The following is a 27,194-nucleotide window of genomic DNA, read 5'->3' on the forward strand; positions in this document are numbered from 1 at the left end:
CTGAGCGTCATTCTGGTTAAAGAAACACCCATATTGGGTGTTATTTGGACATTTTCGGCTGTTTTCCAGACACCGGAAGTCGTCATCTTACAATTCGAAATGTTGTCTGAGGTCGATTTGTGGCTTCAGTGCATCATAACAAGTCCGGAAATACCCATATTGGGTGGTATTTGCTCATTTGCCGCTGTTTTTCAGAAACCGGAAGTCGCCATCTTAGATTTTGAAATGGTATTTGGAGACATGCCAGAAGAAGGAAGGGATTCGAAACATTATGGACATGTTTGTTACACCTAAAACCATTCACTTGCCAAATCTGGTTATATTTGCTTGATTGGTTCTCGAGCTGTGCGAAATTCGAGTTTCATTTGTATGGAACCCCTCCCTTATAGAAGAGGGAGGGGTGTCCAACCATTATGAATATATTTGTTGCCCCTAAAACCATTCACCTGCCAAATTTGGTTCCATTTAGTAGGTTAGTTCTCGAGAGAGCAGAAATTTGTGTTTCATTTGTATGGAACCCCTCCCTCACAGAACAGGGAGGGGAGTCAAACCATTATGGACATATTTGTTATCTCTAAAAACATTTACATACCAAATTTGGTTGTATTTGGTGAATTGGTTCTCGAGCTATAGGGAATTTGTGTTTCATTTGTATGGGACCCCTCCCTTTTAGAAGGGGGAGGGGTGTCAAACCATTATGGACATATTTGTTACCCCTAAAAACATCCACCTACCAAATTTGGTTCTATTTGCTTGGTTAGTCTCGAGATGTGGAGAAATTTGTGTTTCATTTGTATGGAACCCCTCCCTTCCAGTAGAGGGAGGGGTGTCGAACCAGTATGGACATATTTGTTACTCCTAAAAACATCCACATGCCAAATTTGGTTCCATTTGCTTGGTTGGTTTTTGAAATGTGCAGAAATTTGTATTTCGTTTGTATAAGACCCCTCCCTTCCAGAAGAGGGAGGGGTCTCAAACCATCATGGGAACCTTTCTCGGCCCCTAAAACCTCTACATACAAATTTTCACGTCGATCGGTACGGTCCGAGCCTATATGGATCAGACAGACAGACAGACCGGACTGCATTTTTATAGGTATAGATAGATATCAGATTAACATACAATGCACAATAAAAAAAAGATCACAAAAGCATTACCAAACTCCGCAATTATTAAAAATATGATTCAAAAATAACCAAATTCACAAAAATGAAGTTCTAGGCAATTTCAAAAGCAAAAGGAGCAAAAACAACGTCTTTTTGTATTAGATATCATTGTTTGAATCGTAACACTGGTCGACAAAATGAAAAAAAAAATGTGCATTCCGAAAGCTCAAACCGGGAAAAAATGAAAGATTCAGCTATTTAACCATTTCTATGAGTTTTGGTGCCCCTAGTTATTACCAAAACTCGTCAACTTACGTGAAAGTTCGCATAGAAATTGCTCGCCGGGTTCGTCGCTTCAACGTTATGTTTACGAGGAAATTCATTAAAGTCTTTTTAAAAAGTTAGTGGCTTGGCACATCAAAATTCACATGAATGGTTGAATAGCTATAACCTTTTATTTTTTTCGGTTTGAGCTTTTTGAGTGCACCTGTATTGACCAGTGTAATGTATCGAAACATTTATTATAAGCACATTAAAATGAAAACGAAGGAATCAAAATTCAATATACAGAAAACTAATTTTACCATCGTACTTTAGAATGGTGGCATGCTAAAAAACCTAGTGTGGAGTGAAGGGAAAGAACAAGATTTCAAGCGCTTATATGCTACATTCCGTATCGGAATTCGACCTTCTGTTTTTACTATACACAGACTTCGCAGCCGACTCTTAAGTGTACAGGACAATTGCGGGGCTAGCGCTACGATCCTACTGACACTAACAGTCTCTCCCGAGCCGGGACTCGAACATACGACGACTGGCTTGTTAGGCCAGCATCGTACCTCGAGACCAGCTGGGAGACCACTGAACGTATTTTACTTTAAATAAATGAATTTGGGGCGCTGGGAATCACCATCGTTTTTTTTTTGTGATTTCTAGCATTATACAGGATGTTAGGAAGCTCTCTTAAAATTCTTTAAGAGGTGATCCTCTATTTGATGCAAAGAACCTTCTTTGAATTTCGCAAAATTTAACTACTGCACAGTTATTCTTTTTTTTCAGTTTTCGATTATGTTTGCCTTGAACGAGGTCTAGCTCAAGAAGTATGAATTAGAGAAAATAAAAAGCACTTTGAAAGGAACAAATGTGAAATCAAATGCTTTTTGAGAACTGGAATTTTCTCTCTGAAATGTGTGATAAACATGGGTTTTATTGTTAACCAAATTAAACATTGAAGTCTATCCTACAAGTTGTTCTTAAACACCAAGCATCTAACTCTTTTAATTTAGCTGATATTTCACTTTCAAAGCAATAAGCTGCACCTTGAATTAGTCTAGTAAGATTCAAAATTTTCTACTGTATTTCTTTTAAATTAATTATCAAACGATTTCCTCGAGTTGTACAGTTGTATCAATCTGGCGGTTGTTGACAGTATACAGTTGACGAAAAACTAATGTAAAGCAGGTATTAGACGAAGCAAATATTTGCTATTTTTTCATACAGATTTAATTTTGTGCAAATAAAATCGTACCAAAAATAGCAAATATTTGCTTCTTCTAATACCTGCTTAACGCTTGCAAAAAAGGGACTTTTCTCGGATGGTGGTAAAAAAATAACTAAGGCACATTTTTTTTCCCACTGAACCACTGCGACCATTGTTTGATCTATTGTGGTAGTAAGGCACATAACTGAGTTTGATAAATTTCCCATGGAAGGTAATTATGTTAGCTTACTTCCAAAAAAATGTTACACCCTTACGAGCGGCCTTCTGGCAGTTAACCGGAACATTTGCCATGGCGGACGAAAACAGCTACACGCATGTTTTTGAGTTCTTTCTTCGTTTTTATTATCAATTTCTCCTCAGTTTTCGCAGCAAAATTGTTGGTGTGCACATTTAAATTTTATTGTCGAGAACTCTACAGCTGATAAATTTAGCGGAATATTCTACAAGTTTTGGTAACATTTTTGAGAACATCGGCAAATAAAATGCCAATGCTTGTTGGCTTACGGTAGATCGCTATATTTGCCGAATATTCGTCGAAATATATTGCTAAAATCCGCAAAAAAAATCGCCGAGTTCGATCAGCTGTTGGAAAGTTTGCCGAGATAAATTATGTGTGGATCTAACGCTTCAGGTTTACCCAGAAATCCTTGATAGGACGCAACTTAGGTATTGCATTGATATTCAGCCGCTCCATCTCCTCCAACGATCGCTTCGAGTAGTAGGTCGACATCAGATCTGGCCAGAACACCGCATCTTCGCCATTATGGTATTTCTTAATGAAAGATGCCAATTTCGGCAGGCACTTCGCAGCTTTGACATCCTCTTCCCGCGGACTGTCAGCCACAGTAGCACCTTCTTGAGCAACTTAGTGTGTGAAATAAACTTCAACTCGGTGTTCACTTCCTTCGTGGGGAAAATAAAATACGAAGTGCCCTGCCAGTCGTTGCCATCCAGGGTGCCTTAGGTTTCATCACCATTACCACAGCCACGTCGTGATTTGCCGGGAAAATCGACTTGACCAGCTTATTCAGGTGCTGTCGCTGCGTCATTGCCTGCAGCTCCGAGAGTAGTGGACGAGACTGCTGCTTCCTGACATGTATGTCCATGTTCACCAGGTACTTTTTTACTCCTTGGCCGGTTGCACCGACCTCCCGGCCAAGAGCACGCAACGATGTAGCCACTTTTCCCCCGGTCTTCTTCAGCATCCTTGTGAGCTTTTTGTGGCTCAGGGTCTTTCTTCTAATGCTCTGATTGTTGTCCAATAGTGGCAAGATGCTGTAGATGCCGGAAGGGTGTCCTCGAACTATCGCACGATATCCGTTTTTGATACGACGGGGTACTGTTCTTTGAACGCGCACATTTCTGAACGGAATAGCTTCACTGTTTTCGCCATCACCGTTGGAGTTCGACTGATAGAGTTGTCAAATTTTTTAGCTGACTCATGGGCAGTGTTATGAAAATGACTGCAAGACAATGACAGCAAATTTTTAACTGATCCGGCCCTCATTGTATTGCACAGCTCTCTCTGTTTCCCATACGTTCGGAAACAGTCCGACAGCAACTGACGACAGCACACATGCAACTCCATACGGGCTGTTAGTTTTCATCTCCTTATGTCTGTTGGTTATTCTAAGCTGTCGTGAATGACAGCCTATAATCTTCCGACATCCTTCAGCACGAATCCGAGCGGGATGTCAGGTGATTATGATACACGACAGTAAGGCCGATGAAAGAATGAAAGAGAGATGGTGCGAAGCACGTTTTTTCTTACGTGGGGAATAATATCAACAATGGAAACGGTTTGCTTTGTATTCAATATGCCACCAGCCTGTGAAAAAGGAGAAACGAAAAAATGCGAGTCAATGACAGCCGCAGCCGATCAGCAGACTGTCACACTGAGCAAACTAGGCTGTCATGTCCGAAAGAACATAATACATGCGCAAGAATGAACTGTCGTACGCAACACAAGACAGTTTCTTTGCCTTGTTTAAGCTGTAGCTGTATGTGAGCTCTCATGAACAGCTCATGCATGAGGCTGTTAGAGTGAAAAGAGAGAAAAGTCGTCAGTGTAATGTCGCTCTCCAGTCATTCTCCTAAGCTTGCTCATGGGTCAATATGGTTGATGCTGCAAGTGTAGTTTTGTCAGTGCATGTAAAGGTAAACCCATGAGAAATCATCAATTTTTGTCCTTTTTTATACCGCAAACGTTACATCAACTTGTTATTCTCTGTCAGCACTTGTTTTCAGATTAAAAAACTGATATACCTAACTTTAACAGTAATCAATTAAGGTTCCCAATCGAGGCACACTATTTTAATCATTCCGAACCTATTTTAAGCAGTTTGCATCTGCTGTGCAAGAGATTATCTTCATCACCTAAATGGCACCTGAATGGCGACAATTTAGATTGATTTTTGTCGATTAATGTTTATTCAAAGATGCCTTTGCGATGAACGGTCATATATTTGTAAGACAGCTAGATAATCATAGTTTTCGTTTCCGTCATGAAAATTGACGATATTGATTGAAATTTAAGAGTATGAGACCCGTTCTCTTCGACTGAATAAAATGAGTGCCACTAATTAAACCGTTTTTCACATCTTATAATCCAATCCTCACTTCAAGTACAACTTTAATATTCTTAAACGCATAGAGTAGAAATACTCACATTAAATTGTATTTAGGATTTCAAAATGACGCCTGGAGTTGATTTCCGGCTTCTATGCTCCGACTCCGAAAATATTTGGCCTTTTGAAAATGTATACTAGAAATCGTCTTGTATTGTCTTGTTTGCAAAAATATTCTCGATGGATGTATTCCAGAAACTGGGAACCATCTTGGTTTTCAAAATACCATCTGCGTTGGATTTTCGGGGATTGGGTGGTATTTGATAATTTTAGGTTGTTACAGATACCGGAAGTTGCCATCCTAGATTGAAAGTTACAACTAGAGTAGATCTCCTGTCCCATCATCACAATCGAAAATACCCTCATTGTATGATATTTTACCATTTTGGACAGTTTTCCAGAAACCGTGAATCGCCTTCTTGGACTCCAAAAAGACATCTGAAGTTAAGTTACGGGCTCGAAAATGCGTGTTACAACACTTGTGATAAACTCATTAAAATGGAATCAAAAGAGTAGAAAAAAATAAAGATGAGACAAAATTTTAACAACTTTTGAAAAGCAACAAAAAAAATGGAAAATCTCAAAAAGATAATCGATAATAACACTGCGTTCAGAATAAAACAGTGGTTGTACTATGAAGAAATTAGCTTTTACTACAAACTACAGTGAAACTGTGAACCATGGCAATCAGGAAAACAATGAAAATATATAAACCTGTTCTTTAGCCTTTTGATCATAAGTCTGGAACGAGATAACTCCATGCTAAAATTTTTACCGCTCAAGGCTTAAGAATATACGATCAAGAACATGTAATTCTAGGATTGTTCGAAGTAATTTTCTTCAAATCCAATGTCTGTCCGCGTCCCTTGGTTATAACCCTATAACTTTTTTTCAGGACAATTGGAAAATGTATTTAAAAAAGCATACCACTACAAAGTTCTTCGAAAGACAGCAACTAATAAGCGAATTGTCAGGTTTAACTTTTTCTAACACTGCGAGAGCCTGCAAACTGGAAGCAAAAACAGTGCAATATTTACTCAGCGTAGAAGGTTCAATAAACTACACAGTCGAAAACTTTCCTCGTGTAACTCTCTCCGTGTAATAAAAATGAAAACAAGCTGGGAAGCTTCAACTTTAATCTGAGCAATAATTAAAAAAAAATCGCTCAAAGCGTGCTGAATCAGGTTATCGCAAAATGAACCATAACCCAATTAAAATCAGTGTCTTATGTATATGTACCAGAACAGACTTATCATCCTAATTAAGGGCAATAAAAGGTGACCCGATCACCTTTTAGCTACAGATTAGATAAGAACAATGCATATTTTCAATTGCACAATCTGTACTTGAATTTCAAATAGATAAGTTCTATTTCAATAAAGGTATTTGAATACAACTATTGTTTTATTATTAAACATTTGCCGGTGTAAGGTTTCTTTTTAATCTTGGCGATAGTAGGTATATCAATATCGAAATCAAGTATTGTTTCGGGAAGCACTGCGGCACAAAATCATCAAACATTTCACTACATACAGTGATTGAATGCGGGGCCTTAACTACCATCTCGGATTTTAAGACCGCTTAAAACAAAGCCCACCCCCTACTGTATAAATAAAAGCTTTTAAAAGAAGATACGTACTTCGGATGTCGGTCAACACGCGCGATGGGGCAGACAAATGAAACCATTTTAGCGAAATTTGTTGCGCTTTGTTGTCCCAATTAGGAGCAAACCAGGCGAAGGACGGCCGCGGCGGCGGATACCGCCATTCGACAGTTGGCACCCGGTGTAACAACAACAGACAATAAAGAATGATTGAGGATGGAAGCACAAACGGGTAGGGACGCGGACGGTACCGAGCAACGCTGCACTTGGTGGCTTTCGTCCGTATTGAACAACTTACAGTTGGCCGCGTCGCCAGAGAACCATGCATCGAGATGCGATTGATACACCCGCACTGTCAGCGTCGTTATCGTCGTCGTCGTCGTCGTCGACGACGCCGGTCTACGTTCAAATGGCAATAATTCACGGATGACATCGTTTCTCGATAACTTCATTGTCCGGGAGCCCGGGGCCAGGCGGACGACAGCCACGGTTGTTGAGTGCCGCGTTTTTATGGAAAAAGCAAGCAATAACTTTAGTATATGCAATTTTCCTATTTAGTAGAGTTATTTGCGAGCAAATGTTGTTAGTCAATTTGATGCTCGCTGGGAGTTATTAAAATGTAGTTGCTCTTCCGATGATAATTAGATTAGCAATTCAGTTTTATGAGAATAATATCACATGATTGGTCAAGGGCTATAAACTGTTTGGAGATAGATTTAGCTCACTTTCAATCTTGTTATATTGTTCACCTTACATACGAATCATACACTAGTATATGAAACATTCGAAAAGTAATAACACCGTATCCTTATTTCTTTTCAGGAACTTTTTGGAATTGAATGCTGCAATTTTGTAAGTATTTTTAAACGAATTCTACATATTAGTTTTTGCAAAATATGTTGTGCTAAACTAGAAGGCTCAAAATTTGTCCTGAATTTTGACGATTTCCAAAAAAATGCCTTTTCTAATGTTTTTTTTTCTGATCCAACATTTCTCAACTTCTGACAAAACACAAATTAAGAAAATATTCAGCAGTAAAGTCGGTTTTTCTTTTTACATTTTGTAAAAAAAAAATCACCACAAAAACGCAAGCTCACAGCAAACACACAAATTATGTCACCTTAACACTGTTGACAATGGCCATAAAAGTTTCACGCAATTTCAATCATAATGACGCGCAAAACTTTTCCTAAATACAATGAATCACTGTTGTCAATCTCTGCTGACATTCTAAAGCCAAACCAGCAGCTAATGGTGTTTCCATTTGCGACTGTACATCTCTATATTCAAATAATTTTGTATTGTTTTTATCTAGTGTTCTTTATAAAACTCAACAAGTTGTCAGGAACTGCGAACGTAAGGCTGTTTTCCCACCCGCCACATTTTCCTCGCTCGAAACTATTGCTTGCTCTGGTAAACACTAGACGAGCAGACAGAAGGTTCGCGTTTTCTACTCTCGGTTGGTTGCGACTGCTGGCATGCTGCTGTTGTACAGACTCTATAGTCCTAGCACTAGTTGAATGTAAATATGCCTTAATAAAGTTTTGTTCGATACTTTCGCGTGCGCTTCTCCTCCTGTCTGTCGCTTTGTACACAATGTATCCCTTTTGTAGGACGCTATTATATAGACCTAAGTTTGGGTGGATTGTTTTTGTGAGCCAGGGAAAATCGAAGCCAAACGAGTAATTCCGCACCAAATGACCGTTCGAACGATTTCGAATGGTTACAATTTGTATGAAATTTTGCAGACGTGTTTGAGTTTGTTCCACGGAGGAAGAAATTTTGTAGACTCAGGAGTAATTGTTGTAAAGTGTGTATGCATTTTAGCATACTCAGAAACTTTGGGTTATATTGCAGTAAGGAGACTGGATGAATAATTCAGAGTTGTGCTCTGTCTATTGTTTGCCTTATTCGTCAATAGAAACTGATAAAATGACCAATGAGGGTCACTATACGCAACCTGGACCTTAATGTACCCTAATGTATCGGGAAAGTTTTTTTTTTCGTGCATAAAGTGCTATGCACTTTTCAGAAATTGATGAACAACATTTTTTGGCGAAGAAGAACAATTTAAAATGGAATTACTCAACCCTTTTCCTAATGAACGGTGCTCGTCAGAACTTCGCCGATCTTCAAATCAATGGAATACGGGACTCGACTCGACGTCTTAATCGCTTTGTTATTCGTGTCGATTACATTGTAACAAAGTGAATGCTACGGAATTCATTTTTTGCTATCGATAGGCATTCACATAATCTCATCATGGAGCCTCAACTATCAACATGAGAGGGAATGGATACCACAAAAGATCAAAATAATGGTCGCAGTGGTCCAAATCTTACAAAAAAGGGAATGGAAAGGATGAGATAAATATTCCTCATGGAATCAAAGATATTTTCGTGGGGCTCTCTTTCCCTAAAACATTTAGTGGTAAGATAATTGCAAATCATGAAATGACGCTCCACTGCCAGGTGACGAGGAAAAAAGTTCTTCGCGATGTCTTCACATCTGTCATACTTTCGACTAGTTATTGCATATCTAGCCTAGAACTAGGGGCCTGGGTCGAAGGGTGTTTGCCTCAGTTGCCCCCGCGGGCCTGAGGAAGCTGTCATTTAGACCCGCCAGTCTCTCCTCCGGTTTCTTGAAGACAGTGGACGACTTTATTAAATCAACAAGCTACTTGTTGAATCTTCCTTCGTCCGTAACGTGTCCGGCAGGGTACCTTTTCAGACTTTAATGCGTTAAAAAACCAGGTCAACCTCAGCTTAGTTAACTAAAACTCATAGAATTCTTCTACAGTCAGCAAAAGGACCGAGACCGCGTAGCGATGGTAGAGCTGTACCAAGCTAACGACACTCGGAAGTTCTACGAGAAGCTGAACAGCTCCCGTGAAGGCTACGTGCCGCAAGCCGATATGCGCAGGAGCTTCGACGACAACCTCATTAAGAACGAGTGTGAGGTGATCGAAAGGTGTAACCAGCACTTTGATGAGCATCTGAACAGCGATGCAGTAGAGCGCGAGGACGGTATGGCAACTGATCTTGGTGCACGAGCAGAAGACAACAGGAACAGGAGGTGGAGGAGGAGATTGGCCGCCTAAAAAACAATAAAGCTGCTGGAGTGGACCAACTTCCCAGTGAGTTGTTGAAATACGGCGGAGAAACACTGGCTAGAGCTGCAGACTGGGTCATTGTTAAGATTTGGCAGGAAGAACGAGATGCGGAGGAGTGGATGGAAGGTATTGTGTGTCCCATCTACAAAAAGGGCGACAAGCTGGAGTGCTGCAATTACCAGGAAATCACTCTGCTGAATGCCGCCTACTAGGTACTTTCCTAAATACTCTGCCGTCGACTATTACCATTTGCGAAGCGGTTCGTGGGTTATCACCAGGCGGGACTCATGGGTACCCGCGCCATCACGAACCAGATATTCGCGGTTTGGCAGGTTATGCAGAAAAGCCGCGAATGCAACGTGCTTAGGGGTCATCCACAAATTACGTAAGGGTTCAGGGGGAGAGGGGGGTATCCAAATTTCTTACGAATGCTTACGAAGGGGGATAGGGGAATTCAAGAGAATCTTACGTAAGATTGAAAAGTTTAAAAAAAAACTAAAAAAAAAGTTACAAAACTAAAAAAAATAAAATTAGTTGAATTATTTATCCCTGCGATCTTAACAGTTGAACCTTGGAAAAGCAGTGAATTCGCCGTCGCTGGGTGATTGCGTGCTTTACTTCATTTCTACTTAATTTTGAATTTTGTTTACTTTAACATAGTATTAACTGTATTAACTTGTTTTGTTTTATCCTCTACGAATATGCTATGTGTAAAAAAAATGTTTTACCTTCGAAAATATTTTTTTCCCTAAAAAGACAATCTTACGTAAGATTCGTGGGGGGAGAGGGGTAATGCAAAATCTTACTAAGCCTAATTATGGTTATTATGGGGGGATGGAGGGTCGAAAATTTCGGAAAAAGTCCTTACATAGTTAATGGATGACGCCTTAGACATTATCTATTCATCGACTTCAGATCGGCATATGGCAAATTATGCACGGCTACGGATTTCCGGTCAAACTAACGCGGTTGGTCAAACGATGATGAATCAAGTAATGTGTGTAGTTCGAGTATCGGGGCACTTTCTAGCTCCTTCGAAACTTGAAGAGGTTTAAGGTAAGATGATGATTTATCGGCACATTATGCCAGGTAATCGTGCATACTTCGGTCTCTGGAGGACGCTCCGATCGAGTAGAATTCGCCGCTGCACCAAGTCAACCATCTACAAGGCGCTGATTAGACCGGTAGTCGTCTGGAGGAGAACCAACGCGCCCTTACGGTCTTCGAGCGGAAGGTGTTACGTACCATCTTCGATGGACTGCAGATGAAAAACAGAACGTGGAAAGAACCACGAATTGCAGGAGCTGCTTGAGGAGCCATCTATCGTCCACACCGCCAAGATTGGCAGGTTGCGGTTGGCTGGGCATGTCGTAAGGATGACGGACAACAGCCTGGTAATGATGGTCCTAGAAACCAATCCGTCAGGGACGAGTCGCAAAGGTCGCGTGGCTGATTTCGGCCCCAAACACTTTTTCAAGTTCTTTTTCTTCAAATGAAATAGGAAAATCAAAACAAAATGTATGATGCTTTAAATTGAAGGGTTTCGTTAGCATACTTTCTTGTTTTTATAGGTTATAACATTTCGATAATTGCATATGCTCGGATATATAGGAATGGGGTACCTGTGCAGTGCACATGTTGCACAGGTGTATCCAACGCCACTGCGGTTAACAAAACTCAATTTGCTTACTAATCAGCTTAATATACTATAATCGCTGATTAATAAAATCGTGAAACCGCTTTAAGCCAAAAAAATGCTTTAGTTGCTTTTGATATTGAAGGAGAATTAAGCAGACAGCATGAGCAGTAGGGAGAGAGAAAAATAAGCGGACTGGAAATATGATACAGATTTGGAAAAATATACCGCGTCCCGACGGGATTTGAACCCGCAATCTCCCTGTCTCCGGCGATGAATATTTCCGAGTCTTGTGCTTTTGAAAATTTGAAGTGGTGACTCGAAGTCGGCTATTTATGGATTCAATGAGCTTTCACCTTAATTTTTCAAACATCATGCCGGAGACAGGGAGATTGTGGGTTCAAGTCCCGTCGGGATGCGGTATATTTTTCCAAATCTGGATCATATTTCCAGTCCGCTTATTTTTCGCTCTCCCTATTGCTCATTACTTACCTTACCAATCAGACGAGAACCGTGGTGGCTCGTGCTGTATCAAGAATTTGTCGCCATGTTGCTCGGTTTTGGGCTGTGTTTCGCCAGTTCCCCAGGCGTCTCATCACCCGCAAGTCTCCTTCGATCTGGTCGAGCCACCGTGCACGCTGCGCCCCTCTATTTCTGGTGCCGGTAGGGTTGCTGAAGAGAAGTGAGTGATTAAAGCAAGAACGGTTTGTTTGTTCGGTATAACAACTTCAGCAAAGTTGTTAGCAGTTATTGTATCCTTCCAGAAAAATTATACACCGTGGAACGAAAAAATTTAGAAGAAAACGCAAAGATATAATTTTGAATTAAATATCTCAAAAAATATCACGAGGTCACCCAGAGGTATTATAGATTTCAGCGTAAAGGAAGGGTGAGTGGTGGAGGAACCTGAGAATAAACCCATGTTTAAGTCCTTTTTGACATCGAATTGCCTGATTCTATTAAGATTCGAACCCATGATCATCCGCTTGACAAAGTGGACCCTGTAACCTTGCGACTACGCAGCTCCCCAGGAACTAGTTATACTTTCCCCAGTTTTCTATACAGTCTATCGTTTAGGTGATTTGCACGGTATTTTTCATAGAGCATAACTTTGTTTAAATTTGTCCATTGTAACAAATTTTGTAACCAGCATCAGGCACAACTTACTACAGCACATCGATAAAAAATAGACATTTTGGTATGATTTCTCTCTGCAATATTAAAATGACCAACAGCTCCCAAAAACGTGGCCACGTAACACTGCAATTCCATGATTCATAATCCTGATATTGGTCACAAGTAAACAAAATCATGGTAACATATTAACGTTTATGCAAAATTTGAAATGCACGGAATTTTTCGGACTGTTATAAGCTATCGCATGAGATATGTGTAATCTGGTTTTCGATATGGTCTCACTCTTTCCCAAAAAAAAAAGAATCCGTTATTTGATCAGATTAATTACAAAACTGTAACTTCAGTTGTGTTTACCAAAACTAACGCTTAGTTTAAATAATAGATATACAGATCGGACTCGATTATATACAGACTCGATTATATATTGATTCGATTATATATGATTCGATTATATACAAAATTGTATATAATCGAATCATAATTTTTTTTTCCAATTTTAAATATAACTTACCTAAAGCAGCAATGTCGTATAGGGATCGTCCAAAAATACGTAACGCTTGGGGGAGGTAGAGATCTGACGAAACGTCGCAATCAATACTAAAAATTTTGAAGATCTATACAAAGAGCGTTACCTGAGGAAAGAGGGGGTCGAAAATAGTTTTTATTTACGGTACGTAATTAATGGACGTTCCCTTCAGTCCAATATGACGTAACGCAACATTTTTTGACCCAAAACGTTGGTTTTTGAGCCATAATGTTTCAAGTAAAGTAAAGCTGATCTAAAACAGAAATATCGCGAGGGAACGTTTACAAATTATGTAACGCTCAGGAAACGGGAAAGAGTGTTGCAACCCATACGGAAAATTTAAACAAAAAGCACGGCAAAGGGAGAAAGGAGATCAACAATAATTATTATTGCGTTACGTTATAAATAAGCGCTTCCTTATTGATTCATAAAAGTCCGTTCAAATGTTACATAACGCAAGCAGGGTTGAGGAAATTCATAACGCAAGCAGGGCGGAGGAAATGTAAGAACGACCGTACACGCCGTGTAGTGTTTCTATGCAAAAGTGGCACCCGTGCAGCACGGTGTAGTGTTCTTGCCATGGCTGACTGCAATAACATAAAGAGTAACTACGAAATCTATACATACATCAATTTTTGTGAGAAAGGTTTTTTGCGACTTTAAGGGGGTTAGTCGAAAAATTCTACTTATTTATTCAAAAACAACAAAAGATGTATGCAATATAAACAAAAAAAAAATTCTGATTCGATTATATATACATATATTTTTGTAAGAAAGGTTTTTTGCGACTTTAAGGGGGTTAGTCAAAAAAATTCTACTTATTTATTTAAAAACAACAAAAGATGTATGCAAAATAAACAAAAAAAAAATTTCTGATTCGAATATACAGTCAAACCTCCATGAGTCGATGTTCTATGAGTCGATATTTTCCTATACTCGATGATATTTTCAGTCCCTTCGATTTCCCATATAAACTCAATCCCAGTAGTCGATATTTCTATTGCTCGATGCCTCCTTAACTCGATGGTCCCGCATGGTAACTTTGCTAGTTGTTTGGTTTCTATGAGCCGATGTTGTTTTCTAATTCCAAGTTCTTCTGACGTGAAAGAGTAAATGACATCTCAATGCACGCTGAGGGTGAAGAACATAAGAAATGAAGGAATAATGTGCTGACTTTTGTCCAAATATGATAGGCTAGACCGGATTTTTAATGAATTTTGTTATCGAAACTAGACGAAACAACAAACTCTAGAGCAATAATACCGGAAGCTTGACAGTTAGCAAAACATCTTGCTTCTTAGTATCTAGCTGAATTTATGATCCGGACAAAAATCATTTAAAAGCAGAGGCGAACCAGCTAAAAGCCTCTCAAATAAAGACGTATCATTAGATGCTCACAACTCATTTTACAAATCTGCAAATTTTGACACTCGGTATCAAGAAATGCTAGATTTATAGTGTAAAAAATCAACAAATATATAAAAATGCCCTCATTTCCTTCAATTATTCTTAACTCTTGCTATCGAAGGAAAAGTTACTTTGACAGGGTGAATTTTTTGTCCAGAACTGCAGTTTAACTATCTATAACATTGCCGAATACAGTATTTCAATGAAGCATATCATTATTAAATACAGTATATTTGACATATTATTGCCATTTTTGAATTATTTTTCCAGAATTGAATCTAGAATATCATAACATAAAATCTTTATCAATATCAAACAAATTCGCAGCTATATCGGAAACAATCGGTCCGGATCGATTCGCCAAGCAACATTAATTGACTTTAGACACATTGACTCTAGTTGCTAATAAAATTGATTAATACCTTGAGTTTACAATAACAAAAAATAGTAAACACTACTCCATGCCATTTATTGTATGAATAATTGACGTCTTTAAAAATTTATTCTATGAGTCGATATTTCCTTGAGTCGATGGTCCCTTTGATATCGACTCCTGGAGGTTTCACTGTATATACATATATTTTTGTGAGAAAGGTTTTTTGCGACTTTAAGGGGGTTAGTCACAAAAATCCTACTTATTTATTCGAAAACAACAAAATATTTATGCAAAATAAACAAAAAAAAAAATTTTTTTTTCTGATTCGATTATATACAGGATTCGATTATATACAGTGAAAATTTTTCGGAGACTGTATATAATCGAGTCCGACCTGTACTGGTCTTTTAGTAGGTTCAACAACCAATATATCTAGATGGCATAGTCAAATTACAAAATATATTCGTGTGACTTCAACTTTTTCGCGGATTGGCCAAAATAGAAAAATAGGAGTGGTTTCAAGAATACTATGACCAAAACAGGAGCCCAGAAAAGTTTTTTGGTTGGAAAAAAATGTAAACATAATTTGACTATTTAAACTCAATGTTGGTCCGGAATATAGGTGACTTTATTCGATTTCCTTGTTGAACTGATTCAATTACAAATTTTGCGAAGGAAGGAAAACAATATCTTTCATACGTAACATACTTTGGTCAAAACCGATGCATTTATCTTGAAATCAGAAATTACAGTAGAAAAATATATAAAAACTGAGACATTTTTTATAGAATTGCTCTGATCTGGAACTACAAAGGTTGGTAACCTTTATCATACAAATTCGTGCACAAGATGGGTACGTTGCGATATTTGGGCATCTGGCCACCAGGAAACAATAATTTAAAAACCGTATCGTAATCTAAATATCGGCATATAAGAAAATTGAAAGGGCTATCTCTCATAATAATCGAGTCAAATTATCCTTATCGAACAAGCTGGTTTTTGCGTGTTTCAACTCTTGTATTATGTATTCCACCGCGTGGTTATTGAATGGTCAAGCTGTGTTATTTGAATACTCATACTGGGCACAATCATATTAGCGCCCGCAAAATCTCAATTGGCAATTCAACTATGAAAATATTGTCTTTTCCAGTATTGATTCTAATAAATAACATGATTCTACAATATTTATTATGCAATACAAATCTCCAGATATCTATTTTCTGTACGCTTCACTCAAAAAATTAGCCTTTGCGTTAGGAAACGTAAACCATTTTCCTTTTTCTTATTACAAGAATCATACTGGAAACAATCACAATGGCGCGTGATCCAGTCATTAAAACTGGTGCTAATATTAAACGCGGATTGTAAAAAAAATTTACCGTGGATTGTTACGCGAACCGCGATAGTTGGTTGTCGAAGCGTCCAATTTTCATGATTAGGAAACTTATCTTGAATGCGTATCATGCTGACACAAGATTTGATCATAATCATAAAAAATGTCTATATGCAACAGTTTTGCGAAATTTTGCAATTATGAAGGTCGCACTTTTTTAATTGGTAGCACTATTGTATTACTTGATCATACCCCAAGCAATAAAACTGGTTTTATCAATGTTTTATAGTGCTTTTTTGGCTGTATTAAGCACTATAAAACTTTGATAAAGCCAATATTCTTACTAAAGACGCCTTCAGAGAATGCTGCAAAGATTTAAGTCGTCGACACCTAAAATTTGTCAGTAGTTCTTTTTAAGGTGATACTGTATAGGAGTATCACAAGTGGCCGACTTAGAATTTTCGAAATCACAAAATTCGGAAATTATTAATGCGCCAAATAAAAATTGACGCTAAGAAAATTGATTCCATTTCAATTCGTAATAAATGCAATAAATACTACAGATAGCTATAGTCAATAACACACGATCTATTCAATGACAACAATATAAAAAGAAGTGAGCGAGAGAATTGTTGTTCATATTGAATTCGTGACGAAAAGCAAGAGATAAAGCAGATCGTATGAAACTTCGGTAGCGGCTACTGTCGCATAGTGTTTCATTCCACAGAGGTAATAACAAAAATCTTGCTGCTGTCGTGTGAATACTGTAGCGTATCAGTACATTTCCCTACCCTGCTCCGCACTGTCAGGAAGTTGACTCGAATGCAGCTCTCGTTTCTCAATGTCGCGTACCTCTAACAGCTATACTCCACCCGCTGTTGTGTGACAAACTAGACTGAAGCTGAATTTTCTACACGCAGTCTTTTGTATCGAGTTCAGCGTAGATTCTTGCCATTAGGGCGTGGCCACACAACTTAGAGAAAGAGGAACAAACCAAAACACCTTCGATACTACTGAGTGATTTTCATAAGCATCAAAAGAAAGTTTTTGCTTCCCCGGTGCGAAAATCACTCTGGTTCTTAGGTTAACTAATTTTCGTTACTAATATTTGACTGATAACGGTGTTTGAGTGGGCATAAAGATACAATTGAACCGGAAAATCACTCAATTTAGCAGTGAAAATTCTTGGAATGAGGGTTATATCTTGTTGTGATAAACTTTTCATAGGCAACACTACCGTTTAGCTTTGGTGCGCCCTGGTCCTTATTGTAAAAATAGTTATTGAGAAATAGATGAACATTTCACACTAGTAGTAGCTGTGAAAATTCTCATAACTCTTATCTTCAAGTATTTATAGTTCTGAAAAGAACCGATTCCATAATCTTCAGCTCGAAATGTGTGCTACAGAATGCTGATGATTGCACCACTACCGGTAGCATTGAATGTTTTGTTGGCTGCGCATGAAATTTGCTCTCCGCTGTTCCCCTCAAAATATCATGCAGTGTACGATGGTGCCTGTTTCTGCCGTATGCAAAATAAAACCGAACCGATTCCATAATCTTAACGTGTGCAGAACAACAACAGAACGAACAGAACGCTGATGATCGCCCCAACGGTAGCCTTGAATATTTTTCTTGGCCGCGCATAATAAACTTTTCTTTCTGCTGTGCCCTCCAGTAGCTGTGCCAGCAAAATATCCTGCAGCGTACGATGGTAACTGCTGCTGCCGTATGCAAAATAAAGGTTATATGCTCCGCTGTGCCTGGAAGTTGACTCGTATTCAGCTCTCGTTTCTCAATGTCGCGTACCTCTAACAGCTATACTCCACTCGCTATCGTGTGACAAACTAGGCTGAAGCTGAATTTTCCACACGCAATCGTTTGTATCGAGTTCAGAGTAGATTTTTGCCATTAGAGCGTGGCCACACAGCTTAGAGAAAAACAAACAGACCAAAACACTTTGTTGAGCCAAAATATGTAGGCAGTGGAATTTATTTCGTCCATGTTATTGTTATCTGTGCTCGGGAAGCAAGCCAATAACGAGGGAAATGTATGGGAAAGCTTGACCTTGGAACTTTTCACCTTTTTTCACCATTAAGCAGTGAAACAACAATGTTGAACATTATATCAAAAAATTGTTACACATTTTATCTATCCACCGACATATAAATGACTAAGATGCATTAAGTCGTTCGCTTGCTATAATCGTTTGAAATCTGACGCAACATTTGCCAGTTTCATTTTCAATTTCACAAAGTGTAATCTAGTATAGAAAGCAAAGACGTAGTCCTACGTCAATACTACCCAATATGGATATTTCCAGTAACGGGATGATGCCCAGGTGCCAATCCAAGATGGTGACTTAGAGTTTTCGAGGAACAGTTTCAAGATGCCAAATGCTCTTTAACATGAGTATTTACGGAACCAGAACGAAAACGCAGAAGTCATTAACGCCAGACATTATTTTACAATCTTATATTAATGATTCCGAAAACGAGATGATGCCCATAGGACAGAAAACAAGTCCAGGCGTCACTTTGATTTTTTTTTTCTAATTTAAATTTGGAATTTCTTGGAGAAAGGTACCTTCCAAAAGCTGATTACTTCAAGCTTAAGGAGGTTTTGAAATAACCACTAGAATCATATAACAATATTAAAATATAAATATTCTGATAAGAAGTTTAAGTACATATTTGAAAAATGCTCAAGAACTTAACCATCAAGATTATTTTTTGATAATTTTAAGGTATATTTTTTCCCTTAATTATGTGTTGTACCTTGCATGTTTCCACACAAAAATAAAGATCAACAAAACTGTTGAGTTTTTCAAAATTTGGTGTTTATTTTAACTTACTTTATTCATAAAGATTGTTTCACAGATCATAAAAGTTCGTATAAAATTTAAATTCGGCATACTTTCCAATAATTTTGGCTGGAAGCACTCAAAATCGAAAACGTTCCGATGAAAGTGCAACACAAACTGACGTTCAATCGTTAGTTTTCCGACACCATCTCTCTGTCTTACTCTAGGTAACCGAAATTTGTTACTCCAAACGAGTGAAGCTTTTTGATGGAAGATTGTCAGCAGAAGGTGGTGCAGCCCACTAGCTGGTAGCTAAATATAGAACGTCTGTGATCCTGAATGACAGCAATGATTGTAAAAACAGCCGTACGCCTGACGCGTAGTTGTTGATGTACCTACGTTTCGAGACTACCGCATACTCACTTGAAACAAGGAGACCCGGCTGTAAATCATTCCATAGAATTCTAACAACAGTGCGAAATGAACGAGTCACATCCCGTTTGATTTTTGTTGCATTGCCTAATGGATGTCCAGGACAAGCGAGAAAAAAAAAGTTTCCGAACGAAAAACAAACGTAGAAGCTTAGCTGTTCTGTTCAGTAAACTTTTTTTTGTCACAGAAACAGGGTTGTAACCGGATGTGTCGAGTTTTTTTTTGTGTTGACAAATCGTCGCCAATTCAACCACTAACCAATGAATTTATTCAGAGCACTGACAAACAATCAAAATTTATAGCGTTTTCGTGCGTGAGATCTTCAATGAACATTGTGTGGAAAACGGGAATGAGACACAGAACAGGCGAAGCCAAATTCCGAGCAGATTGGTGCTTATGTCTAGGGTAACCAACCAACAGCTATTCGATGTGCTTGAATAGTTCTCATTTACCGATGTTGACAAAGTCATCGAATACCAACAACCATCATGTCCAGCGGTTGTTTGTTCTGATTTCGAATTGACACGGTTTGATTGATTGGATCCCAAGGAAACGGGTCAATTCCTGGGAATGCGGAACGTCTTTATAAATCGTGTTTCAAACTAAACGTAAATTTATTTGAACTGAATCAAGTACTCTATTCAAATAAGTATGTGTAGTAGAAAAAAAACGGCGCATATCCCTGTGTTCATAAGGATAGGGTGACATCATCTGCTGCTGCAGTCATTTTGCGGTAACAATGGCCTCGCAAATTTGTTCGCTCAAATCGCGTATCGTCAATGGTGGCCACGGCCGCTCGACACTACCAACAACGGTTGTGTGCATTTGTTGAGATTGTTATTTTTATTACCGATCCACTAGAGCTCATCTCGCTTCCCAGTGCTTGTTGTTGGTGATTGCGTTTATTTATTATCTTTTTATCTACTATTTATTTATTATTTATAGGGCGCGAATCGGAGAATTGATGTAGCAAACGATGTTACATCGATGAGTGGCTCATCTGAAGCGTGCAGATTTTCAACACGTTTATCTGTAGGCGTAATTGAAATCAAAGCAGAAGCTGCACCGATTTGATGAAACGTTCCATATGAAACTCTTTAATTTCTGTAAAACCAAATCCCGACAGGTATTTTTGTACGGGGTGTGCGCTATCGGGTTTAAAATTCCACCAGACAAACCACACCAACCTGCCAGCGATGAAAAAAACCGTTGTCAGATAAATATAATCTAGTCTCACAATGACCGGCCCACCAGTCAGTCAGTACAGCCGGCCAGACCGCATCCCAGAGCAAACAAAATTATCAGCCCCGTTGAGACAGAAACGCCCCTTAGCTCAGATCAGTCCCCTTCTAGCTCCACCATCCATTCCAGCAAATATTTCCACTTCAACTTGGCCCGGTGTCGCACCCTTTTTTCAAACGACCGGGCGAAAAGAAAATCCTGAAAAATGTGTGACTTTGTGCGGGTATTTTCATGTGTACTCAGCCAGAGCCGGCCCGGGAGACCACAGAAATGTGTGCCGCACATATAGTGTTACTCATCCGTGTTATGATCCAGCTGGACACCGTATAAGCATACGGACAAGTGTAATTTTCTTCTTTCGATTCGTTGCTATTTAAAGGACACAAAAGGTTTTTAGCTTAGCAGCGAAAAACCAGCTTTCCGTTCCTTGTTGACTTTTATTCGCGCACAAAGTGTTACACGGAGGCTTATCTTGCTGTGTGCAGATATTGTACTGTGTGCGTTACACCTTTCGAGGTCCTTAAGACAATTAAAATAAACTCTTTGGCTGTTCTTAATACTGTCCGTTCTTTACTTTTTCGAGCTGCACTTAACTTCCGACGTCATAATACGATGTGATGCGATTATTGGTCCCCATCTAGAACGGTTTGATCTTTGGTTACACGAAACAAAGGACAAATGCCGGGTCAAACAATAATCGCCTGATTAAATCATACCCCTAGGGTGAAACTGCGAAACAGGGTCGATGCGACTTATTGACGTGACCACTGTGGAATGAGTCAATTCATGCGCATTTTCGTTACAGAATCAAGAAAGTTTTATTTCTCGACCTGAACAGATATTTGACAAGCAACAATCGCGGTATATGTGAAGGCTTTTTTCAGCAACACTAACACTTACACAAAACAAAACCAAGAGACATCTTTTTAAACAAACAGAGCTAGTCTGAAATCAGAACCAGCCATTTCAAATTTTTCTGAAAGTAAAAATCAAAGATAAAATTTGATTCTGTTGTGAAATACTCTCAGTAATTCGGTGAGCATAATCTGAAAAATAAAAAACTCCACACACATTTTAATGCACAAAGCGAATTGCAGAAAAAAATTTTGAAATATTAATTCGGAAAAGTATTGTCTGGATACAAATTGTTATATAAATTCTTTTGTAGTTGCGAATCCGTAATATTTATTTAGTTATTTATCATTTTACTTAAACTTCTGTATCAAAACGTAAAGCAAAATAACAATTTTGCTAGTTTGAATACAAAAAAGAACGACTTTTAGCGTTACTAGTACCAAGAACACAACAATTTTACCACTAAGAAAGTTAAGTATATGAATGAAAAATGCTAATCCGTCTTTATCCGAACAGTAGGTATATATTTGTATAATGTTTCGGTTAAAAATGCGAAAATAGACGATGAAGCACAAACGACCAAAAGTTCGAAAACGCAAAAAACATAAAATGTTCAGAAATTGTGATGAAGCAAAAAACGAAGCAAAAGCAACGATCGAAAATGTTTTAATTTCTCCACCGTTTCCTCTTCTTTATCTTTATACTGTGTTTTGTTGTGACACATCATTGGCATTTTTAAAACTTATTTATCAAACGATTTTTCCGAGTTGTGTAGTTGAATTAAACTAGTTGTTTAATTTTTCGTATTACACATACTAAACGACTCAATAACAACAAACAAATTTTAAACATAATTCAAACTAGCTCTCTAGTCAAAATATGATCGCACTTGGTGAAAACTGTTTTAGCGTAAGGGGCTGTCCACATTCCACGTGAACAATTTGAAGGTGTGTAGGGGTATTGGGAGGGGTTATTGATAATGTCCACGTGGACACGATATTTTTCCAAAAAATAGAAATCTGCAAAAAAAATATTGGTCTGTAATCAAAAACCTACAGCTGTTCTGGTTTTGGAGTCGTTGTCAGCTGATAAATTTTGCTTCTAAAATATATTTCTTTTTAATCATTTCCTTTCGTTTGTAGAGGCCTTTGGGGTACTTTTAACTAAGCTCAATTTGGAATAAGTTTTGTCTTTAGTCTCATCCTAAATTTAGAATAATTTTTCACTTTGTCCTTTTCTTTCAGAACGCTTTTGTTCTACAACCATTTGGCTGAATTTAAATTATTTTCTTTTTGACCTTTTTCTCTCCATAGAATTAATTTATTAACTTGAATCAAATTTTGGATCATTTTCTTACTTTTTTTGCATTACAAGAGCGTTCCTGAGCGTTTTAAGTTAGTTCGGAATACATAATTTGCTTCAGCCGTTTCCTAAAAGGTTTTTAACAAAATTTTAGACGATTTTTTCTTCTGTTTTTCCTTTACCTGCGAACAACTTCCTTACAACTTTTTTGGTTAATATATGTTCATATTGTTTTCAATCTTTTCTGTCTAAATAAAGCATCATAAACCATTATTTCCATTGTTGGCTTTTTCTAGACATCAATCATGTTTTTAATTATTTTGAACTAAATTCAGTAATCATTTTTTCTATTCGAAAAAATCTGAAAACATTCAGATGTTTCAAACTACATTTAGTAGAGTTTTATGCATTTGAAATTAAACTTGGTATAGTTTTTCCTTGAATTTGGTATTTTTTGTGGTTTATAGTCGTTCTTTAAGGTTATTAGATTAGATAATTTTTCTTGTTTTAGAGGCGTTTTTCTGCTTATTCGAAAAGTTTTCTATTTTATGTCGAACTCATTTCTGTTGGGGCCTCTTCGCTGTTTCACGATTTCAGGCATTTTGATCATGTAAATTTCTGACCGCTCGAATTTCTCAAGGTTGGAGATATGTTCTAGATGATTATATTTTTATGCTCTTTAGGCAGCGTTTGGAGCCATAATTCTCTGGTTTTTTTTCCTATGCGTGCGAAAATATGTATGAAAATTTTGCGAATTTGCGATTTTTGAAAAGTAATTTACGTTTATTTGACTATATTTATATATTTTTAAGTGTTAAAAAGGTTTAAAAAATTATAATTGCTTTCAATTTCAATTTTTTCTAACCTTCACATATGTTTTTAGAATTTTTGTTTTGTTTTCTTCAATGTGTTTTGAGTCACTTGAAATTATATTGAGGATTACACTGGTCAACACAAGTTTACGTGTTCGGTAATACTAGGGGCACCAAAATTTAATTGCTATAATCTTTCATTTTTTCCGGTTGAGCTTTTGGAATGCACTTTTTTCCATTTTGTCGACCATTGTAATCTTAGGACACAGAATATTCACGTCTTCAGTAAAGTTGTTCAAGTGATTGAGTACTCTGTCTGTGAGTTTTCTGTAACAGAGGAGATTGGACCTATTTTAGATCAACTCGAATACTGGGGCCAATTCGAGCGATAATCCCCTGTTGTCTTTGGGAAAGTTGTTGGGTGGATACATGAATACACACTGGACCCATGTTGAGCTATCAACTAAGACTCACATTCGGGATCCAAAAATATCGTAAAAGTGGTCAATTTTTAAAAGAGGACCCGGAGCTCCCGGTTTTCTCTAAATTATTCCAGGACGATTAACTGCAAGGTCCTTTGACCGAAATACGGTTCATGGTGGCCATCAGGCGATTCTTCCGAGGAACCACTTTAGAAAAGGTCTACTTTTAAAAACGGTCCTGGAGTTTTTTTTTACGAAACCTCTTACATACCTCTTACAAAATGACCCATTGAAGAATTCGGAACTATCGTAAAAATGGACAATTTTCGCAGATCCGCCCAATTTTTTTCTAAACCACTCTTAAGCGGTCCAGTACAATGCAAATGGTCTTATGACCGAAAGTTACTCAAAATTTTGTCTGCGATATTTTGCGCTGTTACATTATGTAACTCTGTGACGTTACGTAACGCAGTTACATTACATCACCAAGGAGTGGATTCAGAAAAGCCGGTAAGCAAAGCCTTAGAAACAGTCTTGAAACTTGACCTTTCTTACGGTAGTTCCAGATTTTTCGATAAACCATCTGGTGGGCATCCTGGATATTTCGATCAAAAGATCATTAACTTTCTAGTTAACTCCGCAGAAACAGTTTCGATAAAAAAATATAGAAATCTCTAAAATCACTTGAAATTGAAGTCTTTGACGGTAGTTCTCTATCTTTCTGTTGGGCACCTTAGACTATACTTCGATCAAACCATTTTCCCTTCTAAATGATCCCGTAGAAGTGGTTTCAAGAAAACCGGGAAGCTCTGGGACCACTTTTGAAAATAGACCTATTTTTATTCCACATCTTTAAAGTCCACTTGGTGGTCGTCTAAGACCATATTCCGGCCAAAAGACAGTTTTACTTCTCGTTAACCCTGCAGAAATAGTTTCGAAATAAACGGAAGCGCTATGACCACTTTTGAAAATTTACTACTTATACGGTAAGGCCAGATCTTCCGGAGGGTTACCTGGTGGCCACCTCAGTTCATATTCCGGCATAATACCATTTTACTTCAAGTTGACCGCTAAAACGTGGTTCAGGAAAAAAAACCGGAGAGCTCTAGAATAACCAGTTATAATTTTGCCCATAAAACAAAAGTGGTACATGTTTTGCCATTGAAGTTCGTGCAAGTTTGTAAACCAAATATTGAAAATAATTCGCTATTCGTGTGTTTACATTAATTGAGTGTCCTGAAAAAATTACCTAATGGCACATGTATTTTTTTTTTTCTCTCAACGGCTCATATGAGTCGTTTTGGACCGTTCAAATTTGTTAAAGTAGCGAAATTTTATTCTAATTTCATCAAAACAATGAAGGGATCAATAATTCCGGAATGATGATTAGTGTAAAAATTTTTAGAGCATATTTAAAGACAGCAGAATTGTTACTAAACTTTTGAAGTAGTTACTGGATCTTACTCAATGCATAACAGTACTCATTTTAAAAATATCAAACAATTTTGTATGCAGTATATTCTTAAAATATTTAAGATATGTACTCGAAAAAGTGATCATAGTCACCCCAGTTTACGGTACTGCATTTTTCATAATTTGCAAGGTAAGAAAACTCAGCATTGCTTCAAGAACGTGTTTGTGGCGTTGAGAAAGGCCAATTGTAATTTGTGTTTGGCAGAGGAACGAAACAATTCACATTGAGCTAGTGTGTTCCGTAATAGCTTTAGCTTCGGATCCAGCGTACTTGTGCCCGTTTGTGTCCTCGATGCCATCTTAATGACGAGTTTGCTGACGGTTGTACAGTTGACGGAAAACATTGGTTTCGCTCGCATTTCCCGCATTTCGCGCGCATTGTTCGTCTTTATACCTAAAAAACAACGAACAGCGCAGCTTACCTTTTTTTACTTTCATTCATAATACCATGTGCGTGGCCCCACACACTTGTCGCGAATAATCGCTGATCCTGGTTCTAAAAATATTCATATAGAATGGTAGGTGGTAACATTAAATTGTTTTTCATAAGCCTTAAACCATCTTGTTATTTAAGAAGGCATCTGTGGTCGATATTCAACCTCTGGGCATCATCTTGGTTCCGAAAATATTTTTATTGGGTGGTATTTGGCCACTTTGGGCTCATCAACCGAAAGTTGCACTTCAAAAAGCACCTGGCGTCAGATTCCGAAGTCTAGAATTTCTGTTGATAAGAGGATACAAACATCTTATATATTTATTGCACTTTGTTTGGATATTCTCAATGTGCTCCTTGAAGGTAAGATTTTTATCATGAATTAGCCCTAAATATTTAACTTGGTCAGACCAATTTAAGATTGCACCGTTCATCTTAACAACATGATTATTGGTGGGTTTGAGAAAAGGAACTCTTGATTTATGAGGTAAAATAATTAATTGTGTTTTTGATGCATTAGGAGAAATCTTCCATTTCTGCAAATAAGAAGAAAATATATCTAGACTTTTTTGCAGCCTACTGCATATGACACGAAGGCTTTTTCCTTCTAAGGAAATGCTTGTATCCTCACAAGTCAGAGAGGTGGTCAATCAGGAAGATCAGAAGTAAAAATATTATATAAGACTGGGCCCAAAATACTTCCTTGAGGTACACCTGCTCTAACAGGCAATCTATCAGATTTACTATTCAAATGATTAACCTGAAGAGTGCGGTCAGTCAAGTAATTTTGTATTATTTTTGTGATGTAAAGAGGAAAACGGAAATTGGACATTTTAGCTATCAAACCTTTATGCCAAACACTGTCGAATGCTTTTTCTATGGCTAGAATAGCAGCTCCAGTGGAATTATTAGTACGAATCATATTTGTTACTCTAAGTAACTGATGAGTAGTCGAATGCTCACGGCGAAATCCAAACTGCTCATTTGCAAAAATTGAATTTTCATTTATGTGTGTCATCATTCTATTAAGAATCATTCTTTCAAAAAGTTTGCTTAT

General features: G+C 37.9%; 1 protein-coding gene across 3 annotated transcripts in view; it reads left to right on the forward strand.

Moving 5' to 3' along the window:
* LOC129721593 (catenin delta-2) overlaps nucleotides 1-27,194 on the forward strand; it is a 69,852-nt gene that overhangs the window by 22,957 nt on the left and 19,701 nt on the right. For all 3 annotated transcript variants that reach the window (XM_055674346.1, XM_055674344.1, XM_055674345.1), the window contains one exon: nucleotides 7,660-7,689. The gene's annotated coding sequence lies outside the window, so the exon portion shown is untranslated. The remainder of the gene's footprint in view (nucleotides 1-7,659; nucleotides 7,690-27,194) is intronic.

This window comes from Wyeomyia smithii, chromosome 2, assembly GCF_029784165.1.
Source record: "Wyeomyia smithii strain HCP4-BCI-WySm-NY-G18 chromosome 2, ASM2978416v1, whole genome shotgun sequence".
Classification (NCBI taxonomy): domain Eukaryota; kingdom Metazoa; phylum Arthropoda; class Insecta; order Diptera; family Culicidae; genus Wyeomyia; species Wyeomyia smithii.